The sequence below is a fragment of the Pseudophryne corroboree genome (genome assembly GCF_028390025.1).
Source record: "Pseudophryne corroboree isolate aPseCor3 chromosome 3 unlocalized genomic scaffold, aPseCor3.hap2 SUPER_3_unloc_62, whole genome shotgun sequence".
NCBI classification, from domain to species: Eukaryota; Metazoa; Chordata; class Amphibia; order Anura; family Myobatrachidae; genus Pseudophryne; species Pseudophryne corroboree.
In genome coordinates this window covers 392716-417383 of record NW_026967555.1, presented here as the reverse complement: position 1 = coordinate 417383, position 24668 = coordinate 392716, and the positions used below count along the sequence as shown (strand labels likewise).

Genomic DNA, 24668 nt, shown 5'->3' with positions numbered 1-24668 from the left:
CAGTATAAGAGTGACACATTACCTCAGGTGTGACGCTATATAATAACACTATAGTACAAGAGTGACATATTACCTCAGGTGTGACGCTATATAATAACACTATAGTATAATAGTGATACATTACCTCAGGTGTGACGCTATATAATAACACTATAGTATAAGAGTGACACACTACTTCAGGTGTAAAGCTATATAACAACAATTAAGTATAAGAGTGACACATTAACTCAGTTGTGACGCTATATAATAACACTATAGTATAAGAGTGCCATATTACCTCAGTGTGACGCTATATAATAACACTATAGTATAAGAGTGACATATTACCTTAGGTGTGACGCTATATAATAACACTATAGTATAAGAGTGACACATTACCTCAGGTGTGACGCTATATAATAACACTACAGTATAAGAGTGATACATTACCTCAGGTGTGACGCTATATAATATCACTACAGTATAAGAGTGACACATTACCTCAGGTGTGACGCTATATAATAACACTATAGTATAAGAGTGATACATTACCTCAGGTGTGACGCTATATAATAACACTATAGTATAAGAGTGACACACTACTTCAGGTGTAAAGCTATATAATAACACTATAGTATAAGAGTGACACACTACTTCAGGTGTAAAGCTATATAATAACACTATAGTATAAGAGTGACATATTACCTCAGGTGTGACGCTATATAATAACACTATAGTATAAGAGTGACACATTACCTCAGGTGTGACGCTATATAATAACACTACAGTATAAGAGTGATACATTACCTCAGGTGTGACGCTATATAATATCACTACAGTATAAGAGTGACACATTACCTCAGGTGTGACGCTATATAATAACACTATAGTATAAGAGTGATACATTACCTCAGGTGTGACGCTATATAATAACACTATAGTATAAGAGTGACACACTACTTCAGGTGTAAAGCTATATAATAACACTATAGTATAAGAGTGACACACTACTTCAGGTGTAAAGCTATATAATAACACTATAGTATAAGAGTGACACATTACCTCAGGTGTGACGCTATATAATAACACTATAGTATAAGAGTGATACATTACCTCAGTGTGACGCTATATAATAACACTATAGTATAAGAGTGACATATTACCTTAGGTGTGACGCTATATAATAACACTATAGTATAAGAGTGATACATTACCTCAAGTGTGACGCTATATAATAACACTATAGTATAAGAGTGACATATTACCTCAGGTGTGACGCTATATAATAACACTATAGTATAAGAGTGACACATTACCTCAGGTGTGACGCTATATAATAACACTACAGTATAAGAGTGATACATTACCTCAGGTGTGACGCTATATAATAACACTACAGTATAAGAGTGACACATTACCTCAGGTGTGACGCTATATAATAACACTATAGTATAAGAGTGACATATTACCTCAGGTGTGACGCTATATAATAACACTATAGTATAATAGTGATACATTACCTCAGGTGTGACGCTATATAATAACACTATAGTATAAGAGTGACACACTACTTCAGGTGTAAAGCTATATAACAACAATTAAGTATAAGAGTGACACATTAACTCAGTTGTGACGCTATATAATAACACTATAGTATAAGAGTGACACATTACCTCAGGTGTGATGCTATATAATAACACTACAGTATAAGAGTGATACATTACCTGAGGTGTGACGCTATATAATAACACTATAGTATAAGAGTGACATATTACCTCGGTGTGACGCTATATAATAACACTATAGTATAAGAGTGACATATTACCTTAGGTGTGACGCTATATAATAACACTATAGTATAAGAGTGATACATTACCTCAAGTGTGACGCTATATAATAACACTATAGTATAAGAGTGATATATTACCTCAGTGTGACGCTATATAATAACACTATAGTATAAGAGTGACATATTACCTTAGGTGTGACGCTATATAATAACACTATAGTATAAGAGTGATACATTACCTCAGGTGTGACGCTATATAATAACACTATAGTATAAGAGTGACACACTACTTCAGGTGTAAAGCTATATAATAACACTATAGTATAAGAGTGACACACTACTTCAGGTGTAAAGCTATATAATAACACTATAGTATAAGAGTGACACATTACCTCAGGTGTGACGCTATATAATAACACTATAGTATAAGAGTGACATATTACCTCAGTGTGACGCTATATAATAACACTATAGTATAAGAGTGACATATTACCTTAGGTGTGACGCTATATAATAACACTATAGTATAAGAGTGATACATTACCTCAAGTGTGACGCTATATAATAACACTATAGTATAAGAGTGATATATTACCTCAGTGTGACGCTATATAATAACACTATAGTATAAGAGTGACATATTACCTTAGGTGTGACGCTATATAATAACACTATAGTATAAGAGTGATACATTACCTCAAGTGTGATGCTATATAATAACACTATAGTATAAGAGTGACACATTACCTCAGGTGTGACGCTATATAATATCACTACAGTATAAGAGTGACACATTACCTCAGGTGTGACGCTATATAATAACACTATAGTATAAGAGTGATACATTACCTCAGGTGTGACGCTATATAATAACACTATAGTATAAGAGTGACACACTACTTCAGGTGTAAAGCTATATAATAACACTACAGTATAAGAGTGACACACTACTTCAGGTGTAAAGCTATATAATAACACTATAGTATAAGAGTGACACATTACCTCAGGTGTGACGCTATATAAAAACACTATAGTATAAGAGTGATACATTACCTCAGGTGTGACGCTATATAATAACACTATAGTATAAGAGTGACATATTACCTCAGTGTGACGCTATATAATAACACTATAGTATAAGAGTGACATATTACCTTAGGTGTGACGCTATATAATAACACTATAGTATAAGAGTGATACATTACCTCAAGTGTGACGCTATATAATAACACTATAGTATAAGAGTGACATATTACCTCAGGTGTGACGCTATATAATAACACTATAGTATAAGAGTGACACATTACCTCAGGTGTGACGCTATATAATAACACTACAGTATAAGAGTGATACATTACCTCAGGTGTGACGCTATATAATAACACTACAGTATAAGAGTGACACATTACCTCAGGTGTGACGCTATATAATAACACTATAGTACAAGAGTGACATATTACCTCAGGTGTGACGCTATATAATAACACTATAGTATAATAGTGATACATTACCTCAGGTGTGACGCTATATAATAACACTATAGTATAAGAGTGACACACTACTTCAGGTGTAAAGCTATATAACAACAATTAAGTATAAGAGTGACACATTAACTCAGTTGTGACGCTATATAATAACACTATAGTATAAGAGTGCCATATTACCTCAGTGTGACGCTATATAATAACACTATAGTATAAGAGTGACATATTACCTTAGGTGTGACGCTATATAATAACACTATAGTATAAGAGTGACACATTACCTCAGGTGTGACGCTATATAATAACACTACAGTATAAGAGTGATACATTACCTCAGGTGTGACGCTATATAATATCACTACAGTATAAGAGTGACACATTACCTCAGGTGTGACGCTATATAATAACACTATAGTATAAGAGTGATACATTACCTCAGGTGTGACGCTATATAATAACACTATAGTATAAGAGTGACACACTACTTCAGGTGTAAAGCTATATAATAACACTATAGTATAAGAGTGACACACTACTTCAGGTGTAAAGCTATATAATAACACTATAGTATAAGAGTGACATATTACCTCAGGTGTGACGCTATATAATAACACTATAGTATAAGAGTGACACATTACCTCAGGTGTGACGCTATATAATAACACTACAGTATAAGAGTGATACATTACCTCAGGTGTGACGCTATATAATATCACTACAGTATAAGAGTGACACATTACCTCAGGTGTGACGCTATATAATAACACTATAGTATAAGAGTGATACATTACCTCAGGTGTGACGCTATATAATAACACTATAGTATAAGAGTGACACACTACTTCAGGTGTAAAGCTATATAATAACACTATAGTATAAGAGTGACACACTACTTCAGGTGTAAAGCTATATAATAACACTATAGTATAAGAGTGACACATTACCTCAGGTGTGACGCTATATAATAACACTATAGTATAAGAGTGATACATTACCTCAGTGTGACGCTATATAATAACACTATAGTATAAGAGTGACATATTACCTTAGGTGTGACGCTATATAATAACACTATAGTATAAGAGTGATACATTACCTCAAGTGTGACGCTATATAATAACACTATAGTATAAGAGTGACATATTACCTCAGGTGTGACGCTATATAATAACACTATAGTATAAGAGTGACACATTACCTCAGGTGTGACGCTATATAATAACACTACAGTATAAGAGTGATACATTACCTCAGGTGTGACGCTATATAATAACACTACAGTATAAGAGTGACACATTACCTCAGGTGTGACGCTATATAATAACACTATAGTATAAGAGTGACATATTACCTCAGGTGTGACGCTATATAATAACACTATAGTATAATAGTGATACATTACCTCAGGTGTGACGCTATATAATAACACTATAGTATAAGAGTGACACACTACTTCAGGTGTAAAGCTATATAACAACAATTAAGTATAAGAGTGACACATTAACTCAGTTGTGACGCTATATAATAACACTATAGTATAAGAGTGATACATTACCTCAGGTGTGACGCTATATAATAACACTATAGTATAAGAGTGACACACTACTTCAGGTGTAAAGCTATATAATAACACTATAGTATAAGAGTGACACATTACCTCAGGTGTGACGCTATATAATAACACTATAGTATAAGAGTGATACATTACCTCAGGTGTGACGCTATATAATAACACTATAGTATAAGAGTGACATATTACCTTAGGTGTGACGCTATATAATAACACTATAGTATAAGAGTGATACATTACCTCAAGTGTGACGCTATATAATAACACTATAGTATAAGAGTGACATATTACCTCAGGTGTGACGCTATATAATAACACTATAGTATAAGAGTGACACATTACCTCAGGTGTGACGCTATATAATAACACTACAGTATAAGAGTGATACATTACCTCAGGTGTGACGCTATATAATAACACTACAGTATAAAAGTGACACATTACCTCAGGTGTGACGCTATATAATAACACTATAGTATAAGAGTGACATATTACCTCAGGTGTGACGCTATATAATAACACTATAGTATAATAGTGATACATTACCTCAGGTGTGACGCTATATAATAACACTATAGTATAAGAGTGACACACTACTTCAGGTGTAAAGCTATATAACAACAATTAAGTATAAGAGTGACACATTAACTCAGTTGTGACGCTATATAATAACACTATAGTATAAGAGTGATACATTACCTCAGGTGTGACGCTATATAATAACACTACAGTATAAGAGTGATACATTACCTCAGGTGTGACGCTATATAATAACACTATAGTATAAGAGTGACACACTACTTCAGGTGTAAAGCTATATAATAACACTATAGTATAAGAGTGACACACTACTTCAGGTGTAAAGCTATATAATAACACTATAGTATAAGAGTGACACATTACCTCAGGTGTGACGCTATATAATAACACTATAGTATAAGAGTGATACATTACCTCAGGTGTGACGCTATATAATAAAACTATAGTATAAGAGTGACACATTACCTCAGGTGTGATGCTATATAATAACACTACAGTATAAGAGTGATACATTACCTCAGGTGTGACGCTATATAATAACACTATAGTATAAGAGTGACATATTACCTCAGTGTGACGCTATATAATAACACTATAGTATAAGAGTGACATATTACCTTAGGTGTGACGCTATATAATAACACTATAGTATAAGAGTGATACATTACCTCAAGTGTGACGCTATATAATAACACTATAGTATAAGAGTGATATATTACCTCAGTGTGACGCTATATAATAACACTATAGTATAAGAGTGACATATTACCTTAGGTGTGACGCTATATAATAACACTATAGTATAAGAGTGATACATTACCTCAAGTGTGACGCTATATAATAACACTATAGTATAAGAGTGACACATTACCTCAGGTGTGACGCTATATAATATCACTACAGTATAAGAGTGACACATTAACTCAGGTGTGACGCTATATAATAACACTATAGTATAAGAGTGATACATTACCTCAGGTGTGACGCTATATAATAACACTATAGTATAAGAGTGACACACTACTTCAGGTGTAAAGCTATATAATAACACTATAGTATAAGAGTGACACACTACTTCAGGTGTAAAGCTATATAATAACACTATAGTATAAGAGTGACACATTACCTCAGGTGTGACGCTATATAAAAACACTATAGTATAAGAGTGATACATTACCTCAGGTGTGACACTATATAATAACACTATAGTATAAGAGTGACATATTACCTCAGTGTGACGCTATATAATAACACTATAGTATAAGAGTGACATATTACCTTAGGTGTGACGCTATATAATAACACTATAGTATAAGAGTGATACATTACCTCAAGTGTGACGCTATATAATAACACTATAGTATAAGAGTGACATATTACCTCAGGTGTGACGCTATATAATAACACTATAGTATAAAAGTGACACATTACCTCAGCTGTGACGCTATATAATAACACTACAGTATAAGAGTGATACATTACCTCAGGTGTGACGCTATATAATAACACTACAGTATAAGAGTGACACATTACCTCAGGTGTGACGCTATATAATAACACTATAGTACAAGAGTGACATATTACCTCAGGTGTGACGCTATATAATAACACTACAGTATAATAGTGATACATTACCTCAGGTGTGACGCTATATAATAACACTATAATATAAGAGTGACACTACTTCAGGTGTAAAGCTATATAACAACAATTAAGTATAAGAGTGACACATTAACTCAGTTGTGACGCTATATAATAACACTATAGTATAAGAGTGATACATTACCTCAGGTGTGACGCTATATAATAAAACTATAGTATAAGAGTGACACATTACCTCAGTGTGACGCTATATAATAACACTACAGTATAAGAGTGATACATAACCTCAGGTGTGACGCTATATAATAAAACTATAGTATAAGAGTGACACATTACCTCAGTGTGACGCTATATAATAACACTACAGTATAAGAGTGATACATTACCTCAGGTGTGACGCTATATAATAACACTATAGTATAAGAGTGCCATATTACCTCAGTGTGACGCTATATAATAACACTATAGTATAAGAGTGACATATTACCTTAGGTGTGACACTATATAATAACACTATAGTATAAGAGTGATACATTACCTCAAGTGTGACGCTATATAATAACACTATAGTATAAGAGTGACATATTACCTCAGGTGTGACGCTATATAATAACACTATAGTATAAGAGTGACACATTACCTCAGGTGTGACGCTATATAATAACACTACAGTATAAGAGTGATACATTACCTCAGGTGTGACGCTATATAATATCACTACAGTATAAGAGTGACACATTACCTCAGGTGTGACGCTATATAATAACACTATAGTATAAGAGTGATACATTACCTCAGGTGTGACGCTATATAATAACACTATAGTATAAGAGTGACACACTACTTCAGGTGTAAAGCTATATAATAACACTACAGTATAAGAGTGACACATTACCTCAGGTGTGACGCTATATAATAACACTATAGTATAAGAGTGATACATTACCTCAGTGTGACGCTATATAATAACACTATAGTATAAGAGTGACATATTACCTTAGGTGTGACGCTATATAATAACACTATAGTATAAGAGTGATACATTACCTCAAGTGTGACGCTATATAATAACACTATAGTATAAGAGTGACATATTACCTCAGGTGTGACGCTATATAATAACACTATAGTATAAGAGTGACACATTACCTCAGGTGTGACGCTATATAATAACACTACAGTATAAGAGTGACACATAACCTCAGGTGTGACGCTATATAATAACACTATAGTATAAGAGTGACATATTACCTCAGGTGTGACGCTATATAATAACACTATAGTATAATAGTGATACATTACCTCAGGTGTGACGCTATATAATAACACTATAGTATAAGAGTGACACACTACTTCAGGTGTAAAGCTATATAACAACAATTAAGTATAAGAGTGACACATTAACTCAGTTGTGACGCTATATAATAACACTATAGTATAAGAGTGATACATTACCTCAGGTGTGACGCTATATAATAAAACTATAGTATAAGAGTGACACATTACCTCAGTGTGACGCTATATAATAACACTATAGTATAAGAGTGACATATTACCTCAGGTGTGACGCTATATAATAACACTATAGTATAAGAGTGACACATTACCTCAGGTGTGACGCTATATAATATCACTACAGTATAAGAGTGACACATTCCCTCAGGTGTGACGCTATATAATAACACTATAGTATAAGAGTGATACATTACCTCAGGTGTGACGCTATATAATAACACTATAGTATAAGAGTGACACACTACTTCAGGTGTAAAGCTATATAATAACACTACAGTATAAGAGTGACACACTACTTCAGGTGTAAAGCTATATAATAACACTATAGTATAAGAGTGACACATTACCTCAGGTGTGACGCTATATAAAAACACTATAGTATAAGAGTGATACATTACCTCAGGTGTGACGCTATATAATAACACTATAGTATAAGAGTGACATATTACCTCAGTGTGACGCTATATAATAACACTATAGTATAAGAGTGACATATTACCTTAGGTGTGACGCTATATAATAACACTATAGTATAAGAGTGATACATTACCTCAAGTGTGACGCTATATAATAACACTATAGTATAAGAGTGACATATTACCTCAGGTGTGACGCTATATAATAACACTATAGTATAAGAGTGACACATTACCTCAGGTGTGACGCTATATAATAACACTACAGTATAAGAGTGACACATTACCTCAGGTGTGACGCTATATAATAACACTATAGTACAAGAGTGACATATTACCTCAGGTGTGACGCTATATAATAACACTATAGTATAATAGTGATACATTACCTCAGGTGTGACGCTATATAATAACACTATAATATAAGAGTGACACTACTTCAGGTGTAAAGCTATATAACAACAATTAAGTATAAGAGTGACACATTAACTCAGTTGTGACGCTATATAATAACACTATAGTATAAGAGTGATACATTACCTCAGGTGTGACGCTATATAATAAAACTATAGTATAAGAGTGACACATTACCTCAGTGTGACGCTATATAATAACACTACAGTATAAGAGTGATACATAACCTCAGGTGTGACGCTATATAATAACACTATAGTATAAGAGTGCCATATTACCTCAGTGTGACGCTATATAATAACACTATAGTATAAGAGTGACATATTACCTCAGGTGTGACGCTATATAATAACACTATAGTATAAGAGTGACACATTACCTCAGGTGTGACGCTATATAATAACACTACAGTATAAGAGTGATACATTACCTCAGGTGTGACGCTATATAATATCACTACAGTATAAGAGTGACACATTACCTCAGGTGTGACGCTATATAATAACACTATAGTATAAGAGTGATACATTACCTCAGGTGTGACGCTATATAATAACACTATAGTATAAGAGTGACACACTACTTCAGGTGTAAAGCTATATAATAACACTATAGTATAAGAGTGACACTACTTCAGGTGTAAAGCTATATAATAACACTATAGTATAAGAGTGACACATTACCTCAGGTGTGACGCTATATAATAACACTATAGTATAAGAGTGATACATTACCTCAGGTGTGACGCTATATAATAACACTATAGTATAAGAGTGACATATTACCTCAGTGTGACGCTATATAATTACACTATAGTATAAGAGTGACATATTACCTTAGGTGTGACGCTATATAATAACACTACAGTATAAGAGTGATACATTACCTCAGGTGTGACGCTATATAATAACACTACAGTATAAGAGTGACACATTACCTCAGGTGTGACGCTATATAATAACACTATAGTATAAGAGTGACATATTACCTCAGGTGTGACGCTATATAATAACACTATAGTATAATAGTGATACATTACCTCAGGTGTGACGCTATATAATAACACTATAGTATAAGAGTGACACACTACTTCAGGTGTAAAGCTATATAACAACAATTAAGTATAAGAGTGACACATTAACTCAGTTGTGACGCTATATAATAACACTATAGTATAAGAGTGATACATTACCTCAGGTGTGACGCTATATAATAAAACTATAGTATAAGAGTGACACATTACCTCAGGTGTGACGCTATATAATAACACTATAGTATAAGAGTGACACATTACATCAGGTGTGACGCTATATAATAACACTACAGTATAAGAGTGATACATTACCTCAGGTGTGACGCTATATAATAACACTATAGTATAAGAGTGACACACTACTTCAGGTGTAAAGCTATATAATAACACTATAGTATAAGAGTGACACACTACTTCAGGTGTAAAGCTATATAATAACACTATAGTATAAGAGTGACACATTACCTCAGGTGTGACGCTATATAATAACACTATAGTATAAGAGTGATACATTACCTCAGGTGTGACGCTATATAATAACACTATAGTATAAGAGTGACATATTACCTCAGTGTGACGCTATATAATAACACTATAGTATAAGAGTGACATATTACCTTAGGTGTGACGCTATATAATAACACTATAGTATAAGAGTGATACATTACCTCAAGTGTGACGCTATATAATAACACTATAGTATAAGAGTGATATATTACCTCAGTGTGACGCTATATAATAACACTATAGTATAAGAGTGACATATTACCTTAGGTGTGACGCTATATAATAACACTATAGTATAAGAGTGATACATTACCTCAAGTGTGACGCTATATAATAACACTATAGTATAAGAGTGACACATTACCTCAGGTGTGACGCTATATAATATCACTACAGTATAAGAGTGACACATTACCTCAGGTGTGACGCTATATAATAACACTATAGTATAAGAGTGATACATTACCTCAGGTGTGACGCTATATAATAACACTATAGTATAAGAGTGACACACTACTTCAGGTGTAAAGCTATATAATAACACTATAGTATAAGAGTGACACACTACTTCAGGTGTAAAGCTATATAATAACACTATAGTATAAGAGTGACACATTACCTCAGGTGTGACGCTATAAAAAAACATTATAGTATAAGAGTGATACATTACCTCAGGTGTGACGCTATATAATAACACTATAGTATAAGAGTGACATATTACCTTAGGTGTGACGCTATATAATAACACTATAGTATAAGAGTGACATATTACCTCAGGTGTGACGCTATATAATAACACTATAGTATAAGAGTGACACACTACTTCAGGTGTAAAGCTATATAACAACAATTAAGTATAAGAGTGACACATTAACTCAGTTGTGACGCTATATAATAACACTATAGTATAAGAGTGATACATTACCTCAGGTGTGACGCTATATAATAACACTATAGTATAAAAGTGACACATTACCTCAGGTGTGACGCTATATAATAACACTACAGTATAAGAGTGATACATTACCTCAGGTGTGGCGCTATATAATAACACTATAGTATAAGAGTGACACACTACTTCAGGTGTAAAGCTATATAACAACACTATAGTATAAGAGTGACACATTACCTCAGGTGTGACGCTATATAATAACACTATAGTATAATAGTGATACATTACCTCAGGTGTGACGCTATATAATAACACTATAGTATAAGAGTGACACACTACTTCAGGTGTAAAGCTATATAATAACACTATAGTATAAGAGTGACACACTACTTCAGGTGTAAAGCTATATAATAACACTATAGTATAAGAGTGACACATTACCTCAGGTGTGACGCTATAAAAAAACATTATAGTATAAGAGTGATACATTACCTCAGGTGTGACGCTATATAATAACACTATAGTATAAGAGTGACATATTACCTCAGTGTGACGCTATATAATAACACTATAGTATAAGAGTGACATATTACCTTAGGTGTGACGCTATATAATAACACTATAGTATAAGAGTGATACATTACCTCAGGTGTGACGCTATATAATAACACTATAGTATAAGAGTGACATATTACCTCAGGTGTGACGCTATATAATAACACTATAGTATAAGAGTGACATATTACCTTAGGAGTGACGCTATATAATAACACTATAGTATAAGAGTGATACATTACCTCAAGTGTGACGCTATATAATAACACTATAGTATAAGAGTGACATATTACCTCAGGTGTGACGCTATATAATAACACTATAGTATAAGAGTGATACATTACCTCAGGTGTGACGCTATATAATAAAACTATAGTATAAGAGTGACACATTACCTCAGGTGTGACGCTATATAATAACACTATAGTATAAGAGTGACACATTACCTCAGGTGTGACGCAATATAATAACACTACAGTATAAGAGTGATACATTACCTCAGGTGTGACGCTATATAATAACACTATAGTATAAGAGTGCCATATTACCTCAGTGTGACGCTATATAATAACACTATAGTATAAGAGTGACATATTACCTTAGGTGTGACGCTATATAATAACACTATAGTAGAAGAGTGATACATTACCTCAAGTGTGACGCTATATAATAACACTATAGTATAAGAGTGACACACTACTTCAGGTGTAAAGCTATATAATAACACTATAGTATAAGAGTGACACACTACTTCAGGTGTAAAGCTATATAATAACACTATAGTATAAGAGTGACATATTACCTCAGGTGTGACGCTATATAATAACACTATAGTATAAGAGTGACACATTACCTCAGGTGTGACGCTATATAATAACACTACAGTATAAGAGTGATACATTACCTTAGGTGTGACGCTATATAATAACACTACAGTATAAGAGTGACACATTACCTCAGGTGTGACGCTATATAATAACACTATAGTATAAGAGTGACATATTACCTCAGGTGTGACGCTATATAATAACACTATAGTATAATAGTGATACATTACCTCAGGTGTGACGCTATATAATAACACTATAGTATAAGAGTGACACACTACTTCAGGTGTAAAGCTATATAACAACAATTAAGTATAAGAGTGACACATTAACTCAGTTGTGACGCTATATAATAACACTATAGTATAAGAGTGATACATTACCTCAGGTGTGACGCTATATAATAAAACTATAGTATAAGAGTGACACATTACCTCAGGTGTGACGCTATATAATAACACTATAGTATAAGAGTGACACATTACATCAGGTGTGACGCTATATAATAACACTACAGTATAAGAGTGATACATTACCTCAGGTGTGACGCTATATAATAACACTATAGTATAAGAGTGACACACTACTTCAGGTGTAAAGCTATATAATAACACTATAGTATAAGAGTGACACACTACTTCAGGTGTAAAGCTATATAATAACACTATAGTATAAGAGTGACACATTACCTCAGGTGTGACGCTATATAATAACACTATAGTATAAGAGTGATACATTACCTCAGGTGTGACGCTATATAATAACACTATAAGAGTGACATATTACCTCAGTGTGACGCTATATAATAACACTATAGTATAAGAGTGACATATTACCTTAGGTGTGACGCTATATAATAACACTATAGTATAAGAGTGATACATTACCTCAAGTGTGACGCTATATAATAACACTATAGTATAAGAGTGACACATTACCTCAGGTGTGACGCTATATAATATCACTACAGTATAAGAGTGACACATTACCTCAGGTGTGACGCTATATAATAACACTCTATAGTATAAGAGTGATACATTACCTCAGGTGTGACGCTATATAATAACACTATAGTATAAGAGTGACACACTACTTCAGGTGTAAAGCTATATAATAACACTATAGTATAAGAGTGACACACTACTTCAGGTGTAAAGCTATATAATAACACTATAGTATAAGAGTGACACATTACCTCAGGTGTGACGCTATAAAAAAACATTATAGTATAAGAGTGATACATTACCTCAGGTGTGACGCTATATAATAACACTATAGTATAAGAGTGACATATTACCTCAGGTGTGACGCTATATAATAACACTATAGTATAAGAGTGACACATTACCTCAGGTGTGACGCTATATAATAACACTACAGTATAAGAGTGATACATTACCTCAGGTGTGACGCTATATAATAACACTACAGTATAAGAGTTACACATTACCTCAGGTGTGACGCTATATAATAACACTATAGTACAAGAGTGACATATTACCTCAGGTGTGACGCTATATAATAACACTATAGTATAATAGTGATACATTACCTCAGGTGTGACGCTATATAATAACACTATAGTATAAGAGTGACACATTAACTCAGTTGTGACGCTATATAATAACACTATAGTATAAGAGTGATACATTACCTCAGGTGTGACGCTATATAATAAAACTATAGTATAAGAGTGACACATTACCTCAGGTGTGACGCTATATAATAACACTATAGTATAAAAGTGACACATTACCTCAGGTGTGACGCTATATAATAACACTACAGTATAAGAGTGATACATTACCTCAGGTGTGGCGCTATATAATAACACTATAGTATAAGAGTGACACACTACTTCAGGTGTAAAGCTATATAACAACACTATAGTATAAGAGTGACACATTACCTCAGGTGTGACGCTATATAATAACACTATAGTATAATAGTGATACATTACCTCAGGTGTGACGCTATATAATAACACTATAGTATAAGAGTGACACACTACTTCAGGTGTAAAGCTATATAATAACACTATAGTATAAGAGTGACACACTACTTCAGGTGTAAAGCTATATAATAACACTATAGTATAAGAGTGACATATTACCTCAGTGTGACGCTATATAATAACACTATAGTATAAGAGTGACATATTACCTTAGGTGTGACGCTATATAATAACACTATAGTATAAGAGTGATACATTACCTCAGGTGTGACGCTATAAAAAAACATTATAGTATAAGAGTGATACATTACCTCAGGTGTGACGCTATATAATAACACTATAGTATAAGAGTGACATATTACCTCAGTGTGACGCTATATAATAACACTATAGTATAAGAGTGACATATTACCTTAGGTGTGACGCTATATAATAACACTATAGTATAAGAGTGATACATTACCTCAGGTGTGACGCTATATAATAACACTATAGTATAAGAGTGACATATTACCTCAGGTGTGACGCTATATAATAACACTATAGTATAAGAGTGACATATTACCTTAGGAGTGACGCTATATAATAACACTATAGTATAAGAGTGATACATTACCTCAAGTGTGACGCTATATAATAACACTATAGTATAAGAGTGACATATTACCTCAGGTGTGACGCTATATAATAACACTATAGTATAAGAGTGATACATTACCTCAGGTGTGACTCTATATAATAAAACTATAGTATAAGAGTGACACATTACCTCAGGTGTGACGCTATATAATAACACTATAGTATAAGAGTGACACATTACCTCAGGTGTGACGCTATATAATAACACTACAGTATAAGAGTGATACATTACCTCAGGTGTGACGCTATATAATAACACTATAGTATAAGAGTGCCATATTACCTCAGTGTGACGCTATATAATAACACTATAGTATAAGAGTGACATATTACCTTAGGTGTGACGCTATATAATAACACTATAGTAGAAGAGTGATACATTACCTCAAGTGTGACGCTATATAATAACACTATAGTATAAGAGTGACATATTACCTCAGGTGTGACGCTATATAATAACACTATAGTATAAGAGTGACACATTACCTCAGGTGTGACGCTATATAATAACACTACAGTATAAGAGTGATACATTACCTCAGGTGTGACGCTATATAATATCACTACAGTATAAGAGTGACACATTACCTCAGGTGTGACGCTATATAATAACACTATAGTATAAGAGTGATACATTACCTCAGGTGTGACGCTATATAATAACACTATAGTATAAGAGTGACACACTACTTCAGGTGTAAAGCTATATAATAACACTATAGTATAAGAGTGACACACTACTTCAGGTGTAAAGCTATATAATAACACTATAGTATAAGAGTGACACATTACCTCAGGTGTGACGCTATATAATAACACTATAGTATAAGAGTGATACATTACCTCAGGTGTGACGCTATATAATAACACTATAGTATAAGAGTGACATATTACCTCAGTGTGACGCTATATAATAACACTATAGTATAAGAGTGACATATTACCTTAGGTGTGACGCTATATAATAACACTATAGTATAAGAGTGATACATTACCTCAAGTGTGACGCTATATAATAACACTATAGTATAAGAGTGACATATTACCTCAGGTGTGACGCTATATAATAACACTATAGTATAAGAGTGACACATTACCTCAGGTGTGACGCTATATAATAACACTACAGTATAAGAGTGATACATTACCTCAGGTGTGACGCTATATAATAACACTACAGTATAAGAGTGACACATTACCTCAGGTGTGACGCTATATAATAACACTATAGTATAAGAGTGACATATTACCTCAGGTGTGACGCTATATAATAACACTATAGTATAATAGTGATACATTACCTCAGGTGTGACGCTATATAATAACACTATAGTATAAGAGTGACACACTACTTCAGGTGTAAAGCTATATAACAACAATTAAGTATAAGAGTGACACATTAACTCAGTTGTGACGCTATATAATAACACTATAGTATAAGAGTGATACATTACCTCAGGTGTGACGCTATATAATAAAACTATAGTATAAGAGTGACACATTACCTCAGGTGTGACGCTATATAATAACACTATAGTATAAGAGTGACACACTACTTCAGGTGTAAAGCTATATAATAACACTATAGTATAAGAGTGACACACTACTTCAGGTGTAAAGCTATATAATAACACTATAGTATAAGAGTGACACATTACCTCAGGTGTGACGCTATATAATAACACTATAGTATAAGAGTGATACATTACCTCAGGTGTACACTATAGTATAAGAGTGACACATTACCTCAGGTGTGACGCTATATAATAACACTATAGTATAAGAGTGACATATTACCTCAGTGTGACGCTATATAATAACACTATAGTATAAGAGTGACATATTACCTCAGTGTGACGCTATATAATAACACTATAGTATAAGAGTGACATATTACCTTAGGTGTGACGCTATATAATAACACTATAGTATAAGAGTGACACATTGCCTCAGGTGTAAAGCTATATAATAACACTATAGTATAAGAGTGACACACTACTTCAGGTGTAAAGCTATATAATAACACTATAGTATAAGAGTGACACATTACCTCAGGTGTGACGCTATATAATAACACTATAGTATAAGAGTGATACATTACCTCAGGTGTGACGCTATATAATAACACTAAAGTATAAGAGTGACATATTACCTCAGTGTGACGCTATATAATAACACTATAGTATAAGAGTGACACATTACCTCAGGTGTGACGCTATATAATAACACTATAGTATAAGAGTGACATATTACCTTAGGTGTGACGCTATATAATAACACTATAGTATAAGAGTGATACATTACCTCAAGTGTGACGCTATATAATAACACTATAGTATAAGAGTGACATATTACCTCAGGTGTGACGCTATATAATAACACTATAGTATAAGAGTGACACATTACCTCAGGTGTGACGCTATATAATAACACTACAGTATAAGAGTGATACATTACCTCAGGTGTGACGCTATATAATAACACTACAGTATAAGAGTTACACATTACCTCAGGTGTGACGCTATATAATAACACTATAGTACAAGAGTGACATATTACCTCAGGTGTGACGCTATATAATAACACTATAGTATAATAGTGATACATTACCTCAGGTGTGACGCTATATAATAACACTATAGTATAAGAGTGACACACTACTTCAGGTGTAAAGCTATATAACAACAATTAAGTATAAGAGTGACACATTAACTCAGTTGTGACGCTATATAATAACACTATAGTATAAGAGTGATACATTACCTCAGGTGTGACGCTATATAATAAAACTATAGTATAAGAGTGACACATTACCTCAGGTGTGACGCTATATAATAACACTATAGTATAAGAGTGACACATTACCTCAGGTGTGACGCTATATAATAACACTACAGTATAAGAGTGATACATTACCTCAGGTGTGGCGCTATATAATAACACTATAGTATAAGAGTGACACACTACTTCAGGTGTAAAGCTATATAACAACACTATAGTATAAGAGTGACACATTACCTCAGGTGTGACGCTATATAATAACACTATAGTATAATAGTGATACATTACCTCAGGTGTGACGCTATATAATAACACTATAGTATAAGAGTGACACACTACTTCAGGTGTAAAGCTATATAATAACACTATAGTATAAGAGTGACACACTACTTCAGGTGTAAAGCTATATAATAACACTATAGTATAAGAGTGACACATTACCTCAGGTGTGACGCTATAAAAAAACATTATAGTATAAGAGTGATACATTACCTCAGGTGTGACGCTATATAATAACACTATAGTATAAGAGTGACATATTACCTCAGTGTGACGCTATATAATAACACTATAGTATAAGAGTGACATATTACCTTAGGTGTGACGCTATATAATAACACTATAGTATAAGAGTGATACATTACCTCAGGTGTGACGCTATATAATAACACTATAGTATAAGAGTGACATATTACCTCAGGTGTGACGCTATATAATAACACTATAGTATAAGAGTGACATATTACCTTAGGAGTGACGCTATATAATAACACTATAGTATAAGAGTGATACATTACCTCAAGTGTGACGCTATATAATAACACTATAGTATAAGAGTGACACATTACCTCAGGTGTGACGCTATATAATAAAACTATAGTATAAGAGTGACACATTACCTCAGGTGTGACGCTATATAATAACACTATAGTATAAGAGTGACACATTACCTCAGGTGTGACGCTATATAATAACACTATAGTATAAGAGTGACATATTACCTTAGGAGTGACGCTATATAATAACACTATAGTATAAGAGTGACATATTACCTCAGGTTTGACGCTATATAATAACACTATAGTATAAGAGTGATACATTACCTCAGGTGTGACGCTATATAATAAAACTATAGTATAAGAGTGACACATTACCTCAGGTGTGACGCTATATAATAACACTATAGTATAAGAGTGACACATTACCTCAGGTGTGACGCTATATAATAACACTACAGTATAAGAGTGATACATTACCTCAGGTGTGACGCTATATAATAACACTATAGTATAAGAGTGCCATATTACCTCAGTGTGACGCTATATAATAACACTATAGTATAAGAGTGACATATTACCTTAGGTGTGACGCTATATAATAACACTATAGTAGAAGAGTGATACATTACCTCAAGTGTGACGCTATATAATAACACTATAGTATAAGAGTGACATATTACCTCAGGTGTGACGCTATATAATAACACTATAGTATAAGAGTGACACATTACCTCAGGTGTGACGCTATATAATAACACTACAGTATAAGAGTGATACATTACCTCAGGTGTGACGCTATATAATATCACTACAGTATAAGAGTGACACATTACCTCAGGTGTGACGCTATATAATAACACTATAGTATAAGAGTGACACACTACTTCAGGTGTAAAGCTATATAATAACACTATAGTATAAGAGTGACACACTACTTCAGGTGTAAAGCTATATAATAACACTATAGTATAAGAGTGACACATTACCTCAGGTGTGACGCTATATAATAACACTATAGTATAAGAGTGATACATTACCTCAGGTGTGACGCTATATAATAACACTATAGTATAAGAGTGACATATTACCTCAGTGTGACGCTATATAATAACACTATAGTATAAGAGTGACATATTACCTTAGGTGTGACGCTATATAATAACACTATAGTATAAGAGTGATACATTACCTCAAGTGTGACGCTATATAATAACACTATAGTATAAGAGTGACATATTACCTCAGGTGTGACGCTATATAATAACACTATAGTATAAGAGTGACACATTACCTCAGGTGTGACGCTATATAATAACACTACAGTATAAGAGTGACACATTACCTCAGGTGTGACGCTATATAATAACACTATAGTATAAGAGTGACATATTACCTCAGGTGTGACGCTATATAATAACACTATAGTATAATAGTGATACATTACCTCAGGTGTGACGCTATATAATAACACTATAGTATAAGAGTGACACACTACTTCAGGTGTAAAGCTATATAACAACAATTAAGTATAAGAGTGACACATTAACTCAGTTGTGACGCTATATAATAACACTATAGTATAAGAGTGACATATTACCTCAGGTGTGACGCTATATAATAAAACTATAGTATAAGAGTGACACATTACCTCAGGTGTGACGCTATATAATAACACTATAGTATAAGAGTGACACACTACTTCAGGTGTAAAGCTATATAATAACACTATAGTATAAGAGTGACACACTACTTCAGGTGTAAAGCTATATAATAACACTATAGTATAAGAGTGACACATTACCTCAGGTGTGACGCTATATAATAACACTATAGTATAAGAGTGATACATTACCTCAGGTGTACACTATAGTATAAGAGTGACACATTACCTCAGGTGTGACGCTATATAATAACACTATAGTATAAGAGTGATACATTACCTCAGGTGTGACGCTATATAATAACACTATAGTAAAAGAGTGACATATTACCTCAGTGTGACGCTATATAATAACACTATAGTATAAGAGTGACATATTACCTTAGGTGTGACGCTATATAATAACACTATAGTATAAGAGTGACACATTACCTCAGGTGTGACGCTATATAATAACACTATAGTATAAGAGTGACACATTACCTCAGGTGTGACGCTATATAATAACACTATAGTATAAGAGTGACACATTACCTCAGGTGTGACGCTATATAATAACACTATAGTATAAGAGTGACACACTACTTCAGGTGTAAAGCTATATAATAACACTATAGTATAAGAGTGACACACTACTTCAGGTGTAAAGCTATATAATAACACTATAGTATAAGAGTGACACATTACCTCAGGTGTGACGCTATATAATAACACTATAGTATAAGAGTGATACATTACCTCAGGTGTGACGCTATATAATAACACTATAGTATAAGAGTGACATATTACCTCAGTGTGACGCTATATAATAACACTATAGTATAAGAGTGACATATTACCTTAGGTGTGACGCTATATAATAACACTATAGTATAAGAGTGATACATTACCTCAGGTGTGACGCTATATAATAACACTATAGTATAAGAGTGACACACTACTTCAGGTGTAAAGCTATATAATAACACTATAGTATAAGAGTGACACATTACCTCAGGTGTGACGCTATATAATAACACTATAGTATAAGAGTGATACATTAACTCAGGTGTGACGCTATATAATAACACTATAGTATAAGAGTGACATATTACCTCAGGTGTGACGCTATATAATAACACTATAGTATAAGAGTGACACATTACCTCAGGTGTGACGCTATATAATAACACTACAGTATAAGAGTGACACATTACCTCAGGTGTGACGCTATATAATAACACTATAGTATAAGAGTGACATATTACCTCAGGTGTGACGCTATATAATAACACTATAGTATAATAGTGATACATTACCTCAGGTGTGACGCTATATAATAACACTATAGTATAAGAGTGACACACTACTTCAGGTGTAAAGCTATATAACAACAATTAAGTATAAGAGTGACACATTAACTCAGTTGTGACGCTATATAATAACACTATAGTATAAGAGTGATACATTACCTCAGGTGTGACGCTATATAATAAAACTATAGTATAAGAGTGATACATTACCTCAAGTGTGACGCTATATAATAACACTATAGTATAAGAGTGACATATTACCTCAGGTGTGACGCTATATAATAACACTATAGTATAAGAGTGACACATTACCTCAGGTGTGACGCTATATAATAACACTACAGTATAAGAGTGATACATTACCTCAGGTGTGACGCTATATAATAACACTACAGTATAAGAGTTACACATTACCTCAGGTGTGACGCTATATAATAACACTATAGTACAAGAGTGACATATTACCTCAGGTGTGACGCTATATAATAACACTATAGTATAATAGTGATACATTACCTCAGGTGTGACGCTATATAATAACACTATAGTATAAGAGTGACACACTACTTCAGGTGTAAAGCTATATAACAACAATTAAGTATAAGAGTGACACATTAACTCAGTTGTGACGCTATATAATAACACTATAGTATAAGAGTGATACATTACCTCAGGTGTGACGCTATATAATAAAACTATAGTATAAGAGTGACACATTACCTCAGGTGTGACGCTATATAATAACACTATAGTATAAGAGTGACACATTACCTCAGGTGTGACGCTATATAATAACACTACAGTATAAGAGTGATACATTACCTCAGGTGTGGCGCTATATAATAACACTATAGTATAAGAGTGACACACTACTTCAGGTGTAAAGCTATATAACAACACTATAGTATAAGAGTGACACATTACCTCAGGTGTGACGCTATATAATAACACTATAGTATAATAGTGATACATTACCTCAGGTGTGACGCTATATAATAACACTATAGTATAAGAGTGACACACTACTTCAGGTGTAAAGCTATATAATAACACTATAGTATAAGAGTGACACACTACTTCAGGTGTAAAGCTATATAATAACACTATAGTATAAGAGTGACACATTACCTCAGGTGTGACGCTATAAAAAAACATTATAGTATAAGAGTGATACATTACCTCAGGTGTGACGCTATATAATAACACTATAGTATAAGAGTGACATATTACCTCAGTGTGACGCTATATAATAACACTATAGTATAAGAGTGACATATTACCTTAGGTGTGACGCTATATAATAACACTATAGTATAAGAGTGATACATTACCTCAGGTGTGACGCTATATAATAACACTATAGTATAAGAGTGACATATTACCTCAGGTGTGACGCTATATAATAACACTATAGTATAAGAGTGACATATTACCTTAGGAGTGACGCTATATAATAACACTATAGTATAAGAGTGATACATTACCTCAAGTGTGACGCTATATAATAACACTATAGTATAAGAGTGACACATTACCTCAGGTGTGACGCTATATAATAAAACTATAGTATAAGAGTGACACATTACCTCAGGTGTGACGCTATATAATAACACTATAGTATAAGAGTGACACATTACCTCAGGTGTGACGCTATATAATAACACTATAGTATAAGAGTGACATATTACCTTAGGAGTGACGCTATATAATAACACTATAGTATAAGAGTGACATATTACCTCAGGTTTGACGCTATATAATAACACTATAGTATAAGAGTGATACATTACCTCAGGTGTGACGCTATATAATAAAACTATAGTATAAGAGTGACACATTACCTCAGGTGTGACGCTATATAATAACACTATAGTATAAGAGTGACACATTACCTCAGGTGTGACGCTATATAATAACACTACAGTATAAGAGTGATACATTACCTCAGGTGTGACGCTATATAATAACACTATAGTATAAGAGTGCCATATTACCTCAGTGTGACGCTATATAATAACACTATAGTATAAGAGTGACATATTACCTTAGGTGTGACGCTATATAATAACACTATAGTAGAAGAGTGATACATTACCTCAAGTGTGACGCTATATAATAACACTATAGTATAAGAGTGACATATTACCTCAGGTGTGACGCTATATAATAACACTATAGTATAAGAGTGACACATTACCTCAGGTGTGACGCTATATAATAACACTACAGTATAAGAGTGATACATTACCTCAGGTGTGACGCTATATAATATCACTACAGTATAAGAGTGACACATTACCTCAGGTGTGACGCTATATAATAACACTATAGTATAAGAGTGACACACTACTTCAGGTGTAAAGCTATATAATAACACTATAGTATAAGAGTGACACACTACTTCAGGTGTAAAGCTATATAATAACACTATAGTATAAGA

The 24668-nt window shown here is 33.2% G+C and overlaps 1 protein-coding gene across 1 annotated transcript in view; it reads right to left on the bottom strand.

Annotated features, from left to right (window-relative positions):
* The window catches only part of LOC134984551 (zinc finger protein 260-like), a 360139-nt gene that overhangs the window by 209512 nt on the left and 125959 nt on the right, over positions 1-24668 (bottom strand). The window lies entirely within an intron of this gene.